Source organism: Pithys albifrons, chromosome 13, assembly GCF_047495875.1.
Source record: "Pithys albifrons albifrons isolate INPA30051 chromosome 13, PitAlb_v1, whole genome shotgun sequence".
In the NCBI taxonomy this organism is placed as follows: Eukaryota; Metazoa; Chordata; class Aves; order Passeriformes; family Thamnophilidae; genus Pithys; species Pithys albifrons.
The window spans coordinates 15,151,275-15,175,905 of NC_092470.1; the positions used below are offsets into that span (position 1 = coordinate 15,151,275).

The 24,631-nt window shown below is 44.8% G+C and overlaps 1 protein-coding gene across 1 annotated transcript in view; it reads right to left on the reverse strand.

Annotated features, from left to right (window-relative positions):
- The window catches only part of LOC139677991 (A-kinase anchor protein 13-like), a 100,419-nt gene extending 78,822 nt beyond the window's left edge, over positions 1–21,597 (reverse strand). The window contains exon 1 of the mRNA XM_071568500.1: positions 21,528–21,597. The gene's annotated coding sequence lies outside the window, so the exon portion shown is untranslated. The remainder of the gene's footprint in view (positions 1–21,527) is intronic.
- Between the last annotated feature and the right edge of the window lie 3,034 nt (positions 21,598–24,631).

Consider the following 24,631-nt stretch of genomic DNA (forward strand, 5'->3'; position numbering starts at 1 on the left):
ACCAGCCTGTATCTCTTCAGACACATCACTCAAGGCAAAGCTCAGCTGGCACCCACTCTCCCCACTTTGGGCTGCAGTGGAGATCTTGCCTGTTGCAACAACCAAATTCAAGCATAAACCACAACAAACTCTGCCAACACTCAGATTTAGAGGATATCTCAGAAAAAGCTTCCAAGTGTCAGATTCTCTCACAGTAAATAAGGCTAATAGTGCTCACCTATCTGAAGAGACAATGTACTATTATAAATCTCATGCACAAAAGCAATTGTACATGTTAATTTGCAGTTTCACACTATGAATAAGGACAAGCTTATCAAAGCACAAAGGGTGTTTCCTACAGTGGGAATGTCGTAATGGGATGACAAGACATAGCCTGCTTGTTCTGCATGTTTGGGAAGATTGTTGGGTCTTTCTTGTCACAAAACAGCCCTTGTTACATCAACATTTAATTAAAAACAAGCGACAATAGTCCACCCAAAACTTCCCATTTGTTTTCAGGTCTGAGAAACCCACACTGGCAAACTACAGCTGATACTCACTGCATTACAAAGAAGTGAAGAGGCATGGACTAGGTGTTCCTTGGTCCAGTATTTTCAACTTAATAAAGACCCAACTGCACCACTTGCTAGAGCTAATGAGAGGAAGTCAGACTAAGTCTGAACAGTCTTCCCACTCAAGCTGACAGACTACCAGAAAATCACAACAGGAGGCCCATTCTGACTGTTACTGAGCTGGATGCAACTCATTTGGTTCAGTTAAAATATGACTTTACACATACAACAGTTTCAGAAAGGCCATAAAAAGAACAGGTTTACTTGGCTCTTGCATTTCACTACCCTTCTGTCAATTCAAGGCCAGTTGCTGTGATGATGCTGGGGTTTAGCATTTGGGGTTTGTATTAACCCCAAAACCCAACAGTTCCTGTTTCTAAAGGCCATGTTATGTTTCTCATAGGCCTGGCTATGGATACACAGATGCCCAGTTTCCAGCATCTGTACTGTTATATTTGGAATAGCTGCAACTGAAGGCAACAGAATATTTCAATAGTAGTTTCTTTGTCACTGCCAGAATCTGCTTTGCCACAAGCCTCCAGGTCCAGATTTCTGCATACACTACCAGGAGCATGTGGCATTACCAGTGGCTGGAGTTCAGCACGTTCCTGGGCAGTTCTACAGTAATGACATTTAGAGTGTTAAAGGTGGTTTGAGCAGAGTTCCAAGAGGAAAATCAGCAAAGAAATCCAAAATTCAGAGAGCAAACCCTGTACATGCAAATCAAGCTTTGCAAACTCGTGACATATTGAAAGAGTATGGGTTCTCCATCCCATCTCTGAGGAAAGCTGCAGCACACGCTTAATGGTGCCAGGAAGGTTAGAAGGCTGCCAGAGCATGCACAGGAGAAGGTTTGTGTGTAGTAAGAATAAGCAACCTTGACTAAATTCTTGTAACCAATTAAACAACAATTCTCCACTGAGAACAGAACATCACTCAGCTTTTTATCTAATCCTCAACCCCTGCTTCTCAAGCTGACTTTCAATTTTTAAGTCTGCCACCTTTCTTCAGGAGCAGAAGACAGATGAATGCCAATTCTCCAGACATCCTGGTTCTAAGGCTTTTATTTGCCTTTTAAAGACCATCAGTACTCAAAAGTGACCTAACACGAATGAGCTTTTACCAGCAAGTCTGCAAACATTAAAACATGTGAGCAGCCATGTTAAATCCACCCAAATTACCTATCTGTGAGGCTCTCCGACTGGACTGGACTTCAGGCCAAGGGATGACCAAACCTGTAAGGTGACTATGGGTTTTCTCTGGTCTGCATCCCTGTGTTAAACTACCCAGTGATGCTAAGCAGATGCATTTTGAATGTGCTGCTTCATCTCATGTAAAGGGAGGAGAAAAGGAAAAACAGTCAGAAATAGTACTTATCTGAAAAAAGCAAATATTTTAAACTAAGTACTGCTACTGTTTGTAGAATGGCCTGGAAGAGAGAGATATCTGAAATTTCTTTAAATACATGTGTTCAACTTCTAAACTGAAAACAAGTCAATCTGACAAACCAGCTCAGTTATGATTGCTACAACAAAGCAGAGGGTCCTGTCCCCCAAGTCAGCACAAGTTTCTGGCATAGACACTGGTGTGTGAGATTTTAACATTCCCTTTTCCATAAACAGTCATATATCAAGCTCTAAAAATTTGCTTCACAGAAACATTTGCACTAGTAAAACTCAATTATTCTAATATTTGTATGACACATGCAGGAGGGGTACATAAAAAGGTTATGGTGAGCTCATTTAAGAATTTAAACAACGGCTTGATAAAAAGGTTTTGAATTATTCACTCAGCTCCGCTAATAAATTGGCTTCTAAAGGAGTCTTTAAACAACAGCCCAGAAGACACCATATTTATAACAAAAAGGCAGGACTGAAGCCTCACACTGTCTCACAGCACAAACCATTCATAATTACAGTATAAATGCACACAGGCACAGTATCATGCCTTGGTCACAATCCTGCTACATTAACTGGACACTGAACATTTATACTAATACTCATTTCTGGAGAGGCAGAACCACTTCTGTTTAAATATCCTAAGTACTGCTTTTCATGCTAAATAAGAGCAATTTCTTCAAGAACATCCAAAGTTGAGAGAAATGCTCAAGAACAGTACTAAGCACAGTTGAGAAAGTTTTTTATAAATATTTACTCATGTGGGTTGGCACACAAGTATTTTGCTAAGTCCCCTAAAACTTCAGAGCCAAACTCAACTGAAGACCATCAGCATACATCTCAGTTACAAACTCCTACGCTAAGTGTACACACAGCATAGCAGTTTTCTGCATAGTTGTTCCTCACACACATACCAGATCTTTTTTCTGAGCCTCAGGACACACTTGAAATAATGGTCATCTCCAGAGGGAGGAAAAACAGGGTCTTAGAAGGGATAACATGAGTGGTGCTCCACTTGTCTGATACACACATCCTCTTACCATCTGCTTCCTTTCTCCCCATCCCTTTTTCTTCCTCATCACAAGCTGCTCTCAGTAGTTCAGCTTGATGAATGTGAGTCAAGGTTTCCTCTCAAAGTAACTACTCCAAGACCATTTCAACTATGAGCACCACCCACAGAAACATTCCTATTTGCATATCATCTTCACTCCTGCATCAGTCTGTTCCCAAATAAACCCATATGCTGGTGATACAAGGTCATGAAGTTGCGAAAAAAAAATCAGGATGCCCTCCCACTGCATCCAGCCATGCTCCCAGAGGAAGGGCAGGATGAGTCAGTCTCCCAATATAGTTGGTTTCAGGCATTTCTGACAGCATTATTTTAATGACAGTATTTAATTTCCTTCAGCCATCTCATGGAGAGTGCTCAAGCTAAGTATTAATGAAGTGTTTTAACACTCTCACTATCTGGTGAAGATGTGAGGTATCACCTAACCAGCTGCTCAAGATTCACACTAAACTGCTCTGGTCACTAACACAAACAAGAAAAGGGTTTTTGCATCACATGAGCTAAGGAAAGGCCTGGGGGTGAGAAGTGTGAGCCAAAACTACCACATTAACAAATACCACTGAGCCCCAGGACAACAGTAGGAGCCCTTCTTGAGCAGAACCAGCAGCAAGCACATCAATGTAAGACCACCATAACCCATAAAAAAGTACATAAGGGTATCTTACCATTTCTGAAAAAATGAGGGTTCAGATGATTTTGTTTTGCTATTACAAAGCCAAGTTGCTGCAGCAGTGCCATCAGCAACACATCTTGTGAAACTTTTTTTATTTTTTAAACCTTTAAATTCATCTTTGCTGATGTACTTTCCTTCAAACTCCACCTTCTTATTCACATGTTCTTACAAATCTATCTATTTGAAGCACTGGTTTTCCTGGCTATGGGTAAGGCTTAATACCTGCACCACTGCAAATGTAATTATGGCAAAAGACCACCACTATTTGTAGACTTCCTGTTCATCAAACAATTTTAGTGTACCTTCACCTTGAGCAATTATTTACAGCATTGGAAATCCTTAAGAGACACTAGAGACTGCAGAAGTTTACTGCTATCTACCCCTCCATTAAGCACTGATGCTTTGTATCAGCTTCTGGAATGACTGAGGGGAAAATAAAAACACCAGAATAACTCTTTATAAATCTGTCCAATGAAAAGAAGAGGGGGGAAAATGTAATTCAGTTAAAACTCCACATTAGCTTTAGTCGAGACTGGAAGGCATTTTACACTTCAGCTGAATTAGCAGCTTGAATTCAACTTCAGGCTCCAATGCAGGCTTTAAGTCAAATTCCTCAGCAGAGTAAAACCCTTATTAGCCTGTCTTCACTGTAATTTTAATCTTACTTAATTCTGAGTATGTAATTTATGTTAAGAATAACCCACTTTTTTCAGAACAGGATATATTGCATGCAGAATTATTCCCTGGCTAGCACACTTAAGGTTTCCCTTGGAGAAATAATTTTTTACATATTGACAGCAATGAAAAAAAAAACCTGAAAGCTTTAGAAAGATGCAAAAGAATTTTCATAAATGCATCACAGACAGTTGTATTAATTCACCTAATATATCCCTAACCCACTGAAACCTGGCCATGCAGTCTCACTTCAAACCAATGCTGTGTGCTAGAAAGATATTTGATCTGTGCAAAACTGACATTCCTTTTTCACCACACACACAAGGGGTAGGAGAAGAGAGAAAAACAGTTGATATTTCTACCTTTAGAAAGGAACAAGAGCACCCCATTCCTTCTCCTGTCCATTTTTCCCCACTTATGATGAAAATTGCAAGCAGAAAAATGAAAACGGCTTGTAAAGACATCTCAATTTTGATTTCCACCAACAAGACAAAATTCATAACAATTTCTCTAGTTTAAATGAAAACAACTTTAAAGCACTGTCTAAAGTTCACAAAGTCTGCTTTAGAGTCAAAATTGTCAATAAAGCTGCCACACAGCACTCAACTAAAGAGTATTTACATCCTGTATCCAACCTAAAGCTCTGAAGCCCCAGTTATTATCTCTCCCAATCACGAAACATTCATTACGTATTTCCTGCATTATTTGCATGGTTGCTTAGTTTGGGGGGTTTGTTTTTTTTCAATGCCCAGTTACTGAAAAGCTACAGAGATCTCTCACCCAAGCTCAGAAAAAACACCAAGTGGACTACAAGAGTGGTTTCACACCCTCCTTCTACACTTGCTGGTGCAGTTTATGTTGTCCCCTTCGCTCCCATTCCTCTTTAGAGGTGATTTTATGTAAAAAACAGTTTAACTCTTACCACACATCTCCTGGCCCACAAACCAACACATCCTTTCCAGTGAAACTTATACGCTGTCAGAGCCTAGTGGTATAATCTGAATAGGAGAGACAGAGAATAGATATGCACTTGCCAAGTGAGGGGTTGTGATTTGAGAGTGAAATCCAAGAGAGATGCATGGACCAGGAGAAGAGCCAGACTGTGCCAGGAGCACGAGATCAGGTCTGTTCCATGTCACAGCCTGGCATCAGAACACCAGATATCTTAATGACTTTCAATTACAATCCTCACAAATGTAAAAAAAAATTAATCACATGCTTTGTCCTCTGTATTTTCCTCCATTTTGTGTGGTGTACACATTGAAAAGCTAAGGAGAGGGTTTCCAGGACTTCGCAGCACGTATGGCCCTGCACTGAGCTGTGCTCAAAGCAGGCAGCTGCACGAGGGAAGAGAACTGGAGAGGACTTGGACAGATGTTTCCATTCACAAACACTGCCAAGGAGCCGGGAATGCCGAGTTCACTACCTTGGCGTTATTTACATTTCACAACATCCAGCAATAACCATGCCACAAGCAGTTTAGAAAAGGAAAATATCCTACAGCAAGGAAGCATTTTACCATCACCATCATTAAGGGGGCAAACTTTGCCTGGTTTCATTTTGCCCACTGCCATCCAAACAGGACACCAGCATTCTGAGCCTCATCAGCTTCCAGCTAATTAACACCCATTCCCTTTTGCACACACGATTGCTCCTGAGGCACCAGAGATAGTTAACTGTGCCATCCCTGAACCACCTGGACTTTTTCTTTCCATTTTCCAGAGTAAATTGATTTTTAATCTAGCACAGAACACAACAGTGCCACAAACCAAACACTCCAAAGACCAAACCTGAACATATTCTTATAAATGGTTGGAAGGGTGTATTTCAGAGGCACTCATCCAAATCTCAATCCTGAGACCCAACAGGTTTGAGAATTAGCTGCCAGATCCAGTTTGGCAACTAGAACAGCTATTCCAAGAGTGGTCCCATCCACCCAAACACACTGGAGTGTTAGACATGGACCACATGCAACAATGTGCTCTGCATGTCCAAGGTGCTCCCTGCAGCAAGAGATAGGAAGGGTGATGGGAAAAGCATATTTTCACATCAGCGCTATGATCCTCAAAGTCCTCTCTTAGCCCGCAGCAGAAGTAGGGAGAAAATAAAAAGGCCAGTATTACCCATTTCTATCAATGTCAGTACTTGTTTGAGCTTTCAAAGGGGTTCTGTATCTCAACACACACTGTATCGTGTTTCTCAAAGTTTCGTGCTGGTGAACATTGCCCAGACAGAGCAACTTTACTGGGAGTGCGTGCAAGGCTCCCCTCCTGCCACTGCCACAACGGGACACCTTCCTTCCCAAAGTAAACCAGACACTAATGCTATTTATGGATCCTGTTGCAGAACCAGACAGGCTCCCCAGCCACTATTCATCAACGTGCAAATAGGTTTTATTTCATGGCAGGCAAAACAGATTAGAAAGGAAAAGTCCTGAAGTTCTGTCTTACTTTTTGAAAGAAATATGTATTTGAAGAGTACTTGGAAATTGAACACAGAACAGTAACACCCCCAAATAAAATAAAGACTGATGACAAATTCTTTGAAGAACACTTTATTTTTTAAAAAACTGGCAATTTTAAATTAGTTCTTACAGGATTTTTAAAGAAAAGCAAATATCCATGGCAAAGGCAGCTGATGTTCCAAGGGACAGACCTCATGAAGAACATCAGCTCCATTGCTCCTCCCCATCCAGAAGAAAGACAGGAAATGTAACTGTGAAATATTCCTTACTTTGCAGAGAAAAAAAGCTACATCAGTTTCCAGAGACACAAATGGACAACATTCAACAGCACCACCTTTAAACATTAACGCCAGCAGACTCCGACATGCACTCCCATGTATTGGGGTTTCAGTGGGAACCACAGCTTTGTTCTTACAAGCATTTTTCACAGAATCACTTTTGCATTTAAAATGTCAACCGTAAATGTATCTGCTATTCAGATAAAGCACCCAAGAGCACTTAATTTTATATGCAAGAAGTTTTAGAAAGCTCTCAAAGAGCCCAAGGACATTTGGAAGGAAAGATGTAAGTTTAGAATGAGTCTTAGCATATCATCAGCAAAAAAAATTCTATTCTTAGATACCTCCCTTTGGTGTTTCCTATAATCTTCCTTTTTTTTTCTTCTACTCCTTTGAGAAAGTAAGTTGTTTGGTTATTAGGAAAAAAAATGGAAGAACCTGTTCTGCAAGGCATACAAACAAAGCAGTATCTTCCAAAAAAAGAAAAGCTCATTCAAAGTATGTAAATATTAGGGCTGGTAACACAAACAATAAAACCACAGGAAACACAAGAAATTAAGAATAGATCAGGACTCATTCAATTTCCTGGCTGCTGGATATATAAGCACTTTTCTGGGTTGAATGTATCAGAAAGGATTTATATGCTGAATAACAGACATCAGAGAGTTGACCTGGGTAATTTAAAGAGGCAAACAGAAATCAAGTGTCTGTTCTGATCCTGCCTGTGCTCCTTGGCAGGACAAGGGCACCGACCAAGGCAGCTACACCCAGAACCTGGCACATCATAGCACCAGGGGTTCAGCATCCTGCACTAAGCAGTGAATTCAAGTTTGCTAAAGCCACAGAGAAGGTACAAACAGGATTACTCCTGCATCTTCATGGGACACTACTTAATGCCCAGGACACATGCAAAAGGCTGCTGTTGAACGAGGCACTGCTCACTAATGCTGAGGCTGAGCAAGAAGCAGAGGTGACAGTTAGTTCCCAGCATGCAGGGTGGTCCATGCCATCACCACCCTGCAACTCTCCCTGGCTGGAAGGCACACTCCCAGAGCTCAGCACTGCATTCCCCAGCTCGGGCGTATTCCCAAATTCCCTGTTGCTGCTAGGCTTTCATCTAGCAGCATCTCAACAGCTCCTTCCATCCTCTCCATTATGGGCAGTTTTTTTGCCAACCAGCCAGAAGCAACAAGGTCCCAGCTAGACAGAGTTGTACATCTCTTGTGCGGAAGTTTAAAACTGATCTGCTGAGCGTTACAGTGACATTAACACAATCACACTGCAACAGCTCCTGCTCCGCCTCCCAACTTCCACCTAATGCTTAACCAAGACTCCTTCTTTCCTTATGGTATCCCATGGCTCAGGTCCAGACTTACCTGGATCAAAAAAATCCCTACAAAGAAAACAATTTATTTCCTTCACTGCAAACACCAAGTGATGAACCTATTCAAAGAAAAAATTTAACAAGACTTAGAGCACATTTCCTCCAAAATGGCCTAAGTTTCTCTTGGCACCAAAATATCACAAGCCCAAGGCATAAATGCACACAGATATTTATCCAAACAGTATTAATCTTTTTTCATTTTTATCAGAAGCACTGATTAGACTAAGTTTTTGGCAAAAATTGGCAAAACTTTTACTAATTATTTCCTGGATAGAAGGGAAGACAATCTTCCAAGTGGAGTATTAAAAACTTTATCAGTTTACACTCACTTGCTAAGCTTTATCCTTTTTAGACATTTCAAATGCTCAATCTTCATATAATGCAACTGTAAAGTTGCTATTTATCTGCCATCTATTATGTATGCATATAAATGCATCTATAAGGACATAATATGTATTAACAGACATCGCAAATGGGCTAGATCCTGAAAACAATCCAGTAAAGAATGGGTAAAAAAAGCACATGTTTTGCAGTTTCAGGAGGACATACACAATTTCAAGCACATTCTTTGCCACAGGTTCTCCATCCTCCTCAAGTAGTTTTGAATTTTCATTACAAAACTTGCTCTCCACTTACTCAAGTGTTTTCCTTTTCTCCACCCATCATAAGCTGTTGCTGGGATAGGACCTCTTATTAGTCTCAAACAACCCGATGACTTCTGAACTTTGAGATTATAAAGCAAGAAAATTACTGAACACTCACATGCAAGTTGATTGGCTAAGAAAAAGTAGCACAAAGTCCTGCCAAAACCCTAGCTAATCTGATAAAGGAAAAACTAGGGAGGTCTAAGCACTAAACCTCACGGTTTAAATTACCCACTGTTGGTTGTCCAGGTTGGAAGTGATGACATTAATAAAAGGAGTACCAGAGTAATTAAAAAAGATTTCAAGGCACTGACCCGATCTCTTCAGGGGACAGGAGCACAGGTAGTAATTGCCTCAGTTCCTGTGCTAGCTGGGATGAATGAGGAGAGGTTTAGGAAAGCCCAGCTTACCAACAGGTGGCTTAGGGGATGGTGCTATCGTCAAAATTTTGGGTTTTTTGATCATGGCGCGAACTCCGTGTTGCCCAGTCTCATCAAAGCAGATGGGCTTCATTTATCTAGGGAGGGCAAAAGAACTGTAGCCCATAAGTTGGCAGGGTTAGTTAGGAGGGCTTTAAACTAGGTTTGAAGGGGGAAGGGACGGCAACTGGGCTCTCCAGAGACAGGCCTAAGAGCATAGAGCCTGAGTTGAGAATGAAATCAATGGCCCAGCTGAAGTGCATGTACACCAATGCACGCAGTATGGGAAACAAACAAGAGGAGCTGGAAGCCATAGTGCAGCAGGAAAACTATGACATAGTTGCTGTCACAGAAACGTGGTGGGATGAATCACATGACTGGAGTGCTGCTATGGGGGGCTACAAGCTCTTCAGAAAGGACAGGCAGGGAAGGAGAGGTGGAGGGGTGGCTTTATATGTTAGAGAGTCTCTTGACTCTGTTGAAGTTGAGGTCAGCAGTGACAAGGTTGAGTGCCTGTGGGCCAGAATCAGGGGCAAGGCCAACAAGGCTGACACCCTTGTGGGTGTCTGTTACAGACCACCCAACCAGGATGATGAAGGGGATGAATTATTCTACAAGCAGCTGGCAGATGTCTCAAAATCTCCAGCCCTTGTTCTTGTGGGTGACTTTAACCTGCCAGATATCTGCTGGGAGCTTCATACTGCAGAGAAGAGGCAGTCAAGGAGGTTCCTGGAGTGTATAGAGGACAATTTCCTTCATCAACTGGTAAATGAGCCTACCAGGGGAAAGGCCCTGCTAGACCTACTATTTACAAACAGAGAGGGGCTGGTAGATGATGTAGTGGTTGGAGGCCGCCTGGGGCATAGTGACCATGAAATAATAGAATTTTCAGTCCTCAGGGATGTAAGGAGAGTCACCATTAAAACCTCTACCTTGGACTTTCGGAGAGCAGATTTTGGCCTATTCAAAGAACTGATTCAGAGCATACCCTGGGAAACAACCCTTAAAGGTAAGGGGGTCCAGGAGGGATGGACATGTTTTAAGAGGGAGATTTTGAATGCACAGCAACAGGCTGTCCCAGTGTGCCGAAAGGCCAGCCGGAGGGGAAGACGGCCAGCTTGGTTAAATAGGGAGATTCTGCAAGAAATCAGGGATAAAAAGAAAGTTTACAGACTATGGAAAAAAGGGCTGGCTACTTATGAAGAATTTACAGATAGAGCTAGGTCATGCAGGAAAAAAATTAGGGAAAGAAAAGTGGAATTTGAAGTAAATTTGGCTATTTCAGTTAGGGATAACAAAAAGTCCTTTTATAAATACATTAATAACAAAAAGAGGGGCAAGGAAAACCTCCATTCTCTGTTGGACTTGGAGGGAAATATAGTTAAGGAAGATGAGGAGAAGGCTGAGGTACTTAACACCTACTTTGCCTCAGTTTTCACCAGTAAGACAGGTGGCCCTCAAGACAACTGGCCTCTGGAGCTGGTAGACAGGGAGAGGGAGCTGAATACCCCTCCTGTATTCCAGGAGGAAATAGTGACCGACTTACTGAGCCAGCTGGATCCTAACAAGTCTATGGGACCAGATGGGATCCATCCCAGGGTGATGAAGGAGCTGGCAGAAGAGCTTGCCAAACCGCTCTCCATCATCTTCCAACAGTCCTGGCTCTCTGGGGAGGTCCCAGATGATTGGAGGTTGGCGAATGTCACCCCAATCCACAAAAAGGGCTGCAAGCAGGACCCTGGCAACTACAGGCCTGTCAGCCTGACCTCTGTGCCTGGCAGGGTTATGGAGCAGTTCATCCTGAGTGCAATCACACAGCACCTTCAGGGTGGACAAGGGATTAGACCCAGCCAGCATGGGTTTAGGAGGGGCAGGTCCTGTCTGACCAACCTGATCTCTTTCTACGATCAGGTGACCCACCTGGTGGATGAGGGGAAGGCTGTGGATGTGGTCTATCTGGACTTCAGCAAGGCCTTTGATACTGTCTCCCATAATATACTCCTGAAAAAGCTGGTAGCCCATGGCTTAGACAAGTGTAGCCTCTCCTGGATTAAGAGCTGGCTGGAGGGTCGGGCCCAGAGAGTGCTGGTGAACGGAGCTGCATCCAGCTGGCGGCCAGTCACCAGTGGTGTTCCCCAGGGGTCTGTGTTGGGTCCAGTCCTGTTTAACATCTTTATTGATGATTTAGATGAGGGGATTGAGTCCATCATCAGCAAATTTGCTGATGACACCAAGTTGGGAGGGAGTGTCGACCTGCTGGAAGGCAGGAGGGCTCTGCAGAGGGATCTGGATAGACTTGAGAGATGGGCTGATTCCAATGGGATGAAGTTCAACAAGGCCAAGTGCCGGGTCCTGCACTTTGGCCACAACAACCCCCTGCAGCGCTACAGGCTGGGCACAGAGTGGCTGGAGAGCAGCCAGGCAGAAAAGGACCTTGGAGTACTAATTGACAGGAAGCTCAACATGAGTCAACAGTGTGCCCAGGTGGCCAAGAAGGCCAATGGGATCCTGTCCTGTATCAAAAATAGCGTGGCCAGCAGGACCAGGGAAGTGATCCTTCCCCTGTACTCTGCATTGGTGAGGCCACACCTTGAGTACTGTGTTCAGTTCTGGGCCCCTCAGTTCAGAAAGGATATTGAGATGCTGGAGCGGGTCCAGAGAAGAGCAACAAGGCTGGTGAAGGGACTGGAGCACAAGTCCTATGGGGAGAGGCTGAGGGAGCTGGGGTTGTTTAGCCTGGAGAAGAGGAGGCTCAGAGGTGACCTCATCACTGTCTATAACTACCTGAAGGGAAGTTATAGCCAGGTGGGGGCTGGTCTCTTCTCCCAGGCACTCAGCAATAGAACAAGGGGGCATGGGCTTAAGCTCTGCCAGGGGAAATTTAAGTTGGATATCAGAAAAAAATTTTTTACAGAGAGAGTAATCAGGCATTGGAATGGGCTGCCCGGAGAGGTGGTGGATTCACCATCCCTAGAGATCTTTAAATGCAGATTGGACGTGGCGCTGGGTGCCATGATCTAGTAAATGAGCTAGAGTTGGACCAAGGGTTGGACTCGATGATCTTGGAGGTCTTTTCCAACCCAATCGATTCTATGATTCTATGATTCTATGAAATAGAGACCAGTCCAACTGCAGAAGGAAGCATGTCACATTTAGCAAGGTGCCTCTTCTCCAGATACATTGTCTGCAGAGATAACATTTTACCTCCCTAAAGGTACTGCCCACAGGTAAATCGCAGAATTTCAAAAACACAGAAAAACATGGGACTGACAGATAAATTTCATACCAATCAAAAAACACAGCTTGTAAATTGACTAGAGGGAGGGAGAAATTTTTCCGAGACCTACGTGACATGCAGCCAGTTACCACTTAAGTTTGTCTTTAACTTTCCCACTTTTGATGCACTTCACAAAAAATTAATCCTCTTAACATCCATGCAAGCATATTTATTATACACAGTTTTAACTTGTAAGCTCTTCAAGCAATGAGCTTTTCTTTTTCTAGCTTAATATACCACTCATGAAAAAGAGGACCAAAGCCCCATTTTAACTGTGGAACAGCTCTCAAGAAATCTGCTCCCATCACCTCATTCCCCACCAGCTTCTTAGAGAGAAACAAGGCACTCACTCAAGAACATACTTTTAACCCAGTTAAATGCACTTTTAAGCTAGTTATGTGCTCACATCTCAGCCTCTGTGCTACACACACCCTTCTTCAGGCTACATAACCAAAAGACTCTTCCAAAATTAATTAGTAGTTCTGGCCAGAGTGGAAAAGCAGCTCCAGACATTGGAGATTCCCAAGCCTCTGTTGCATAAGCGAATTCACACACCTGTGCCCAAGTCAGCAGGAGCCATCAGCACACAAACACAGCCACCTGGTGGGTATCAACACAACCCTGAGCACCCTCCCATGATGAGCCTGAGAACAAATGTGTATTTTCCTGTTGGCATCCGCACTGTATGATACAGAAAAACCTTCAGTTAACAAACACGTGCAGCAACGTTTCAGCTTGAATCACACAAAAGTGTAAAGAGACATCTAGACCATGTGAAATGAATGTTTATTACACAAGACTTTTAAGTGCATATAAAAGGGATTTAGTCTTTTCTTTCTCTACCCGGCTGAGACATCCTACCTTCCCTGCAGCTGCTAGGAGAAGAGAAACTATAAACATTTACATTTAATGCAACAAAAAGGTTTGCTCACCACCTCTAGTGTTCCACTGTGCTCTTAGACGATGACCACTCATCATAAAAATGGGTGGAGTGGCTGCAAAACACTCAGTGATGGAAAAACTGACTCCCATGTTCAAGAGACACTCCTGCACAGGCTGAAAACCCCACTGAAATGGAGTGTTGTTATTACTCCCCGGATGGGAAGTCTTTCAGCTACCGATGCAAACACATCTGCCACACAGCACGTGAGTGAGTATGTTTTACTTTTACCTCCAGAATCCCCCTCTGCACCAACTCAAAGACCTTCAAATCAGACTACAGAAACTGTTTTAATTTAGCTCACACATGAACTCATTCATCTCCAGTTTAGTTGTTTAAACCAATTAAAAAACAGCTCTCCTAAGTACAAAGTGCAGACTTGAAGATGCCCAGTGCCATCAGCACCGCAGCCTTTCTGCTGTTCTGAAAGATTTGTGGTAAGGGTACAAAACAACAAAATTCATCACGTAACATCAGAGCTACATCACATAAGCCTCACTCCTCAACTGACTCACTAAGTGATATTAACTCAAAAAAAGGGCAAGCCCTGGTTTTGCTGCCATCTTTTTTGAGGGTCTGACAATTAGGAAACGTGCTGTGCACAAACACGTGAATCAAAAGAAATTACTCTGTATAAGGGTCAAATCTGGCCATCCTGTCTCCCCTTCCCCCAAAAAATAAATCACTTCCCCCACTCCTTTAACACCTGCTTCCTTCATCTGAGCACTCATTGTCCCACTGCTATTATGGGACCAAAGCCTTCAGCATCCCAGAGGAAACTCAGGAGGGAAACCAGTGTATAAAGCAAGCAAGACTCATTCCCTTCAGAAATTCCACACCTCGGCATCCCCTATTTTCTCTCTTTTCCTATTGACAGCAAATTCCAAGATTTGGCTGGATGTTGATAGCTGCACATGCTGGGAAGCCAAATGTGCCACACATCCTGCTATTGAACTCCACCATGCCCACAGGCACTAGCATGGAACACTTGCCTTGCCCTCACACCTCCCCAAGGACCCACAACCAACACCACAGAGCAGGAAACGAGGCTGGACAGCCAGGCATGACCCAGCACAGCTTTTTGTATGGCTGCCCTGATGGGAGAGACTTCACGCCAACAGTCACGCTGTGCTCCCCTAACCCATGGCTGAGGCAGAGCAGCATCGGGGACATGGCAAAGGGAGTCTTTGGACAAATCCATAGCCAGCATCAATATCCATCAGATTTTAACTGTAGGAGGTTGCCATGCAGACTCACGCACCCACTTTGGTCTTCCCTACACAGAAACAGGGATACCTCCAAGAACACAATGAGTTGGTCAGCATCTGGGCATGACACATGCCAGGTGTGTTAATCCATGAAAAAAGAACGGGTGAGTCAGTAGTTTGAGTCTGAAGACGCTCCAGTTTAGAACAACTGCTCTGTGCCAAAATCCTTGTTTGTAATGGTTTTATTAACTGCAGTGTTCAGACTTACAGAACAGTTACACCACTGAGGGCAGAGACACGTTGGGAAAAAGATTTACTTTCCCAAGTAACTTTGCCAGAAACCTCAGATACAGTTTAGACTGAATCTACAAACTATGTCACAGATTTTAACATAACTTACTGCTGCAATTTGCATTATTCACGGGTGATAAAAAGCACAGAGGACTCAAACATGACACATTGGGCACTTTCAACACAGTTTTGAATATGGGTACTTTTAATACAGTTTTGAACATCATCATCAAATGACTTACACCCTTCTGATTTAAGATGAGCACCTTAAATCACAGTCATAGAGAAAAAGTCTCATCAAAACTCAGTCTCATAAATATTGAATTCATCATTTACTTTCTTTTCTCTTGCACTCAGAAATAAAACCTGAATTAGCTGCTACAGAAGAAAATCCTTAAATCCTTCCTTTTACACTGGATCAGGCTAATCTCAGTGGTGCTGTCACACTGCAAATAACATCTCACATTAAAAAACAATTTCGAAAGATCCCTCACGTTGTATTTTGCAAATGTAACACTAAGTTAAAAACAGTTCAGCAACAAGACTAAAGGGAAGTGACTTCTGTGAAAGGTAGATCAGCCACCTGAATGTTGTCAAAAAATACATCAACAAAGATTACAAGCAGTCAGGCACTCTGGCAAATGCTAAACATTTTGCATAATCTATTAGAAAATTTCACAAGTGCTTGAAACAAAGATATAATGGATCACTTGCAACTACCTGCACTCATAAATTCACAGGATCTAATGAGCTGTCACCAGCCCACAATTTTTAAGGAAATCAAAAGGTGACCTCAAGCAAGGATCAAACCTACAACAAAACTGTGACAGTTCAGTTGGCACACTGACTGATTAAAAATTATCACCAGTTTTGGAAAGACAAGAGCAGCCAAATGTCACCCAAAAAAATTTTTTGACTGAAGAGATTGGATCACTTTGAAGAAATATAAAAGTGAATTCCCAGTTTTTCATTAAGGCAAGAGAGAGAGTCAAGAAAAATACAAGTGGTCCACGAGAATTAACTTTGCTACAGAATTACAAGTTTACCCATGAAAAAGCATCATTCTGAATGCTGTAGTCAAGGCCAGAATCAAGGTCCTCCACGAACCGTGGAAGCCCCAGAGGCATCAAACCCAACCTCACACCAAAACCATGCCTGGAATATATTGTATTTCAAGCCCTCAACATAAGTGCTGTAGGAGGTGCTGACAGTAGTTTGAAGGGTAGTTTTTCCTTACGCTTTCTCCAATCCCATGTACAGTATTTGAGAAGTTCCCAACATGCCTTTGTTACAGTTCAGTGTTAGGACTGTGAACTACTGTGCTATGCCAGCAAAGAATTCAGCTTTTTCTCACCCATAATAAAATCCACCCAATAAACTCTTCAGCATTTGATTTTAAGGTTTGGGGGGGGTTATATATATATATATATATATATATATATACACACACACACACACACATATATATATATGTATATGTGTATATATATGTGTACACATATATATAAATAAATAGCCTTGTTAGACTGCCTGACCATGTCACAGCATGACAGATACAATAGAATTAAAGCTTACTTTTTGCAAGATATCACAGTGCATACTTTTTAAAAACTGTTGACTACTTAAAAATATTTGTGATTAACTTTCTTCCCCTGTTCCTCAGCAATGTAGCAGCCTAACTAAAAAGGTTATTAATTTTTTTTAATAAATAAAAATGGCAGAACTTCCTTTGCAGAGATGTGTCTTGAATCTCAATAGAAATAGTTGCAGTCTTAAGGAACTTAAAGAGAAAACATTATGACTTTTAACTCACTGGTTTATCTTAGGAACAGATCTATCTCCCAATGTCATCTTCACATGCTATAAAACAGGGATGGGCACCACAGTCAAATGACTTTGCAATCAGAAAAGCACTTCCAAGGGTGTGGGTTTCTCCTGCTGGAAGCACTGGAGCCTTTGCCACAGCAGTGCCTTGTGATACCACAAAGGAACACAAGTCGGGGAACTGATGCAGGCAAAGGATGAACTTTTTTCTTAACTGATAAAGCTATGAATTGCATAGAAGAAAAAAATCATGTATTCCTAACTGGAATCCATTTCCTAGTCTGGTGCCCTGAACAGACCCACAAACCACAGCACAGCTCAGCTGGGGAACTGAAATTGGCTGCTTAGACCTATGACAACGCATACACGACATGAGATGACAAAATTACAACTTGAGTTTAGGATGACACTGAGAAAGTTTTACCCATTGCACACCTCCACTTGCCATCTCTGGAAGGGCAATAAACTGTTTACAAGCTTTGTGGCGACACAGCGTTTTTTTCATGTAGACATAAACAGAGGAGTCACCCTGTTTCCATGCCGAAGTACCATAAATATATGGATATATTGTTCTGAAAAGGATCTGTATAGCTTGACTGTTGCAACAAGTTCCCAGCATAGCTGCTTTTCCTGGAGCGCTGCCATCATGTTTTCTTATCACTAACTGAAGTAACTAACCAGCTAACTCCCAGTGATGTGCTTTGCCTTCTAGATCTGCATAAAGGTCATTTGCAAGAGAGAAAGGCAGGCATAATTAATAGATAGCTAGATAGATAGAAACCATCGTGCCACATCCACAGCTTTGTTTCCAAAAGTCACTAAGAAGTGCAAAACCAGGCTGAAGTGTTTGACTATTCAGTAAGTACAAGGAGTGGCCAATTCCGTCCCCACAGCGAGACTGTTGACAGCTGTTTTAGAGAAGAGAAAAAGTGAAGCATGACTAAGCTATTCATAAAATCTCGTTATATTTAACACCCTAACAAGTTTTGACTTAGAAGAAGTGCAGTGCTTCCCAGCCATGTATGTCCAGGTGAGTACACACCAGCCCTGAACCAAGCTTCCAGTTGGATTATATCCCCCACAGCAAACACCACAGAAGCAAAGCAGAACTCGGTCTACACCCAGAGCTATCAGCTGCCTCACAGCATCATTCATTACCTTGTCCTACAGGTGATCAATGCAAGCAACCACGTGAGCTTTTGGCACCGAGCTGCGCCCAGTAATCACCAGCTGCAAACTGCAAGGTGCTTTCCACCCCAGCCTCTCACGTGCCTGCAAACAGGGGTTATCCTCTGGCTGGAAACCACACCAACTGCCAACGTCCTGTCCAGGAGACTGGTAAAACACAGGCCAACAACCACTCAGAGAGGGCCTCCTGCACTATCAGCCTTTTGCTCAAGTTATTAATTTCTTACCACCACTTTCCACCAGTAGAGCAAAGCCAAAACCAAATAGTTCCTCCATACTAATCAGCTGTTTAGCTGACTTCAGGCTATTTATTGCCTGTGTGGGGAACCCCTATAGAAATAGCATTTAATAGCACTCAAGTAGATTGCAGAGATAACCAGCTACAGTAATAAGAAGAAAAGCTTCCAATCTGCTTCAAGGTCGGTTTTATTGGCAAGTGGATCACCACCAAATACCAGGTAGAGAAAACCAATATGTTGGTGCCCTGGAAACAGCATGGAAAAGAGACAAATACAGCAGGCACAGCAGCTTCTACTAATGATTTTTTTGTTAAGTAGCTATTTATTAAAACTTATTATGCCAGAAGAATATTATATGAAAGCATCCACTGCCTTTGTAACGTGGGAGCCTGTGCATACCACCAACAAACCTTACAACGTTTTTTTCCTCTAGTATAATTTATTGACCACTGTCTTAATTCATGCTTTGGATAGAATAACCAGATTCCTTTAACAGTAGTTAATCCTCCTCTTAGCAAAGGAGTGTACCCTAGACCAGAACACGGCTTACTCACAAGCATATCCTCCTGAGAGATTAGAAGCAAGTTCTGCATATGCCTGAGTCTCAAAGCTTCCCTACACAGACTGTATTTAAAAACATCCATCATCGGACAGTACCTGGCAGAGCTCTGTTCCTATGAGAAGCTTTAACTTCTTAACTGCGTTTTCCTTCTTTGATGCAGCAAAGCTGTAAAGCAGGAACATTGGGCTCCTGCCTTTCTCTCTGGCTGCAGTCCCTGGCTGGACTCTGTTACTTCAAACACGTTGTGTCCTCACCTCTGGGGCTATGCCGGCCATTCCTTGGCCACCAGAACCAGGCAGGAGATGAAGGCTGGAACGCCGTCAAGAAACACGGCTCATCCACACTACCTGCGGGAGACTCGTCATTCAAGCTACCTACAAAACCTGTCTGCCTGGCAGAACTCAACATCCATGCCCTTCCAGCAACAGCCCCAGGCCAGCCTGTCTGCCCAGCACTGGGCAGCGCTGGAAGGACATACAGACGACCTACAGGCTCAGCCCATGAATGCGGAACAGGTTCACGCCTGAACTCGTGCCAAGGGAAAACACATGCCCAGGTGATTCTCACCTTGCCTAATGTACCCTAACCTGCTATCAGGCTTGTAAAACAAACAAACAAACAAACCCAACTTAAAGAGCCCAAACAAAATACTGTCACCATGGAAATGTACCAAAGCACAGCAAGCACCATCTGAGTGAATGCTCCTCTAGTCCAAACAGCAGCTTTTATCCACAGGTACAGATGTTATGAGGTTAATGTCAATCTACTTCCATTATTAAGGTATCTATGTATAACAATACACCCCCTCGAACATCATAATAAATGAATCATTAGTACCTTACCTTTAAGGACCTGTGTGGAACTTGGTTCACCCTTCCAATTCCACAATAGCTTGGCAAGGGTGTGCAAAGCATGAAACTCACGCCCAGCAAGGGACAGGAGAGTCACTATAAACTGAAATAATGCAGCTTGGCCCTTTAAAACCGATTGGATTACATTAGCCAAAACTCCCAGCACACAAGACATCTAAGGATCTCAGACCAACTGTCTAAACTCAGCTCTGAAGCTACATGCTTTACATATTTCTACTGCATCGCATATCTCCATGAGTACCTAAAGTTTTACGGCTGATGAAGATTACGAAGAGCCACAGCAACCAACTGTCCTACAGCAGTACAGGATTTCTAATCCCTTTATCGAGTCCCTGTCTGGTCATCCACACCAGAATCGGTACAGCACACTCTTCACAGAAAAAAAAACTTTATAAGTCACTTTTTTTCCCACTTTTGAGCTCCACCTAACATGAAGCCTTGTACACTGGAGCAGAACCAATTCCAGAGGTCAGCAAAATCAAACTCTCCAAATTCCAACTCCTCTATATGACTTACAGGGACAACGCAGTCACAGAAGGTGGATTAATAAACCCCAGCAGTGTACAGGTTAAGAAAAACTACCCTTTCCCAGTCCTAATCCAGAAATTCCTGCATTTGCTCCACAAAAAATGCCTGCACTCGAGAAGAAAAAAAAATGTATTTTCAAGCAATCGACTGAAAGGCATGAAACAGGCCCCATGGCAATGACCCTCTGAGTGACTTCAAAGGCCACTCAGCGCCAAAGGTGACACACACCGACACCAGCGTGTCGCGGGTGGACTCTGCATGAGAATCCCCGTAGACTATCTGTGAAATAAACTAAGATACAAAGTTACGACTCCGAGGCTTGGCGGGGGTTTCAGACCGGGGTATCCGTAATTCCAAGGGGGAGGAAGCGGCGGGAGGCGGGGGCCAGGCGGGTGCGTGTGCCCGGGCACTCACCCGGGCACACACCGGTGAACACGCACACCCGGGCACACGAACACTGGGGTTCTCACCCGGGCATACGCGCACCCCGGCACACACGCGCACCCCGGCACACACGCGCGCACCCCGGCACACACGCGCACACTCACCCGGGCACACACGCGCACACTCACCCGGGCACACACGCACCCGGGCACACACGCACCCGGGCACACACGCACCCGGGCACACACGCACTGGGGTTCGCCCCGGCCCGTGCCCGCGACAGCGGGGCCGCCACCCCCGCCCGGCTGCGGGGGGACCGCGCCCGGCCGCGGCCCGCAGACAATAGCGGCGGGGAGCAGCCAAGCGAGAGAACACACAGAAGAGATGGAAAACTAGTGAGCGCCGTAAAATGAAAGGGAATAAAGCCACGCGGAGACCAGGGCCGCGCGGAGCGGCTCCACACGAAGTTGCGCGGAGAAACACCAACACCCCCCGCGAGGAAGAGGAGGAGGAGGAAGAGCAGGGGAAGCGTGCGAGGGCGCGGGAAGGGGAGGGGGGGCTCCCGCACACCCCCGTCCCCGGGGAGCGCCCACCCCTTCGCCGGGGGCCTCCCCAAACTTTCCCCCACCCCTTCGCCCAACTCTGGCAGGGCAGACTCACCGCGGGGCCCGGCGGGCGGCTTCGCCCCTGGCAGCGGGGCTGGGTGGGAAGGGAGAGGGACGGGGAGGGGGCGGAGGAGGCGGCCGGGCTGGTGCTCTCCGCCCGGGGAGGCGGGCAGGAAGGCGGGGAGGAGGGCTGGGGGCTGCCGCCTCGCAACCTGAGCCGGCGCCGCGCCCGCCCGCCCGCATGCGCCGCCCGAGCGGGGCTGTGCGGGGCCGGGAGTGCGGGCGGAGCGGACACCGCCGGCACTTGCTTGGGGACAAGCTCCGGCTGCGCCTGCCCTGCCTCCCCAGGAAGGCTGGGGAACCCCCGGTGCCTCCCTTCCCCCGGGGCTTCGCCCCCGCGGGGGCCCCTTGCCGGTGCCTCGGCTGCTGTGGGAGGTGCAGCTGCTGCGTGTATCATCTGGTGCTGCGGCTGTGAAAGGGCACAGGCAACTTACGCTGCGGGTTTGTTTATATTTGAGGTGGGATCTGAGGATTGCCCCGTGCCTGGAAGTGGGTAAGGCCAGGTTGGATGGGGCTCTGAGCAACCCAGTCTAGGGGAAAGTGTCCCTGCCCATAGCAGGGGTGTTGGAACTGGGTGGTCTTTAAAGTCCCTTCCATCCCAAACCACTCTGATTCTATGATCCTGCCTTTGCATGTGGTGAGCTCCAGCTCTAAGGGCTTGTCCTGGCTGGGGATGGGTTCTTCGCATCCCCCCTCAGCAGTTAAACCCTCTCCAAGTGCCCAGAGCCCAGGCTGTCCAGCTGTGAACAGGATCTGCTGCATCTCTGTGCCTGTCACCCAGCCCAGAGACTCGTCCTGCTTCTCGCCCTCTTTCCCAGTTCCCCTATGGTTGTGTGCGGTGCGTGTATTTGATGGAGAAACATCTCTCATACCATTCCCACGCCTTGCCCTGGAAAAACAGTGGAAATGGCAACCCACCATTAGCAAATGAGCTCATGTGGCCTGTGGTCTGCATGTGGCTGGGCTGGAGGAGGCACTGCGGAATGAAGATTAATGATCTGTTGTGGTGGTGACTTGCCTTCAGTTACCGTTTTTGTTGGAAGCTCTTTGGAAATGTGTACATGTGGTGGCCCAACATTTCCACTTGGCTTCACCTACCGCACACACATGTATCCCACTAGCCCTGGCAGTGGCCTGGCGATCATGTCCACAAAGGCAGGATCAACACTGAGTTTAACATGCATGTCCTGCCCCACTACAGCTGGTTCGTCTCACCTCACAACAACCACCCCCAAAACCTTCACAATACTTTTCAAAGAGGTCTTGCTGCTGGCCAGAGCACTGGGCAAAGGCTACAGGTAATTCCCGTACATCATGTTCTCTCTAGGTAGAACAGAAATAATAACACTGTGTACAGTGCAGAAGACTATCTGCTGAAAACTCTGTGTGTGAAATTGGCATTGGTTTCCAAAACATGCACTGTTGATTCAGTTTAAAGCAACTGAAATAATAAAAATTGTTTCAACACTTGTGCATTGTGGTCATTTTGGAGACTGGAATGTACCAGTATTGTAGACCCTTTACAACTAGATGTAAAGCAATAGTTTTTCTTATGTGGCTCCAACAGGATAAGGCACATGAGAGTAGGGACCCTGGAAAAACATTTTCATTTTCCTTCCTGTCACTTCTGCAAAACGGGCTTATGAGGCATATAACTTGGAAGTGCCAAGATCCAATAAGAGGGGTCAGGCACAGTGATGGCTCAGCAAAGAGCACCATCTAGTGAAAAGCCACTTCTTGACGAAACTCTGTCCCCTGCAAGGCGCCAACCAAATGACTAACCCAGCCCAGCCCAGCCCAACCTACCTCATCTATCTGAAGCAATCGTGAGCAAGGTAGCATGGTAACAGATAACAGCTGTCTAAAATTTTCCATAACACTCACCAAGGTCTTCAGCTCTACCCTGTTGGTTGTCCATCAATGGAACATCTCCTTGCTTGTCAACTCCAATCTGTCTTCTGCTGCTTTGCCTGGAGCTGACACAGCCCTGGTCTTGCTATAGGTGCCCCCCAGCCACACTGTGGGGATCAGAAGCCCCAGAGAGAGGACTTAACCTTCCAGATGACTCTGTACCAGTTGTGTACATGCCCTTGCATATGAGCTCATATGTTCTGTTCTTGCAAATTGTTTGGAAATTCTTTGGGGGAGTCTTTTCAGCGGAAGAGTTTAAAGGTCATCTGCCAGCATGGCTGTCCAGGACCATTTACCATAGTGATAATATTCTAAACAGGAGGAAAGGAAATGAGCATGGAAAATACTGAGAAAAGACAATGCATCAGCTTAGCACCAAAACAGGAGGATCAGCTGATGGGCCCCATTCATCAAAAGTGTTGTGGTCTTTTCAGTCAAAAAAGGTGAATCAAGACAGACAGAGAAGGTGTAATTTTTCGTAATTTTTACTCCTGCCAGAGTGGGCTTCTCCAGCTGTGTAAACATGTCCAGAGTGCCAGGTGCTGCTGGTGACTTAGGATGGAAATTAGTAAAGGTAGACAGTATTGTGGGATGGGTAGGCAGCTCCCCAGACTCCCATGGGTCAGACAGAGGCTCAGTTTAGATCTGAGCCCAGGTCCCCCTTGCCTGTGGGAGAGTTCCTGGTGCCCCAGGACCAGAGACCACGGAGTATCTGCCATAAAAAGGCTGTATCAGCCACTTCAAATTCCCAGCCCCTGCTCTCAGCAGCACTTAACACACCTTTTTTACCTCTCATTTCCCCAAGATTAGTCTGCACTCTAATCTTTAAATTGTTACCCACCCCCAAATTCTCTACATCAAAGTATCCTGCCTGCACCCACATATCACTACAAACCAAAACAGAGAGGCAGTAGAAGGAAAATTTGTGCAGCACTCTGTGGATGCCAACCTCTTGACAAATCATTTGCCTTCAAATCATCTCTGACACTAGCTCCCCAGAGTTCCACCCTCTGCCATACATCCAGGTCTGCTTTTCAAACACTATAAAAAAAAATAGTCAGATGTCCTTTCATTGCCTCTTTTAGGTTTTAATTTGTCACAAATTTTGCTGCAGGGCTCCCTGATTCTTGCTAGGGAACTGGATTTAAGTGCGAGTTACACTCATGAATGAAACTGGAATTTGGTTCT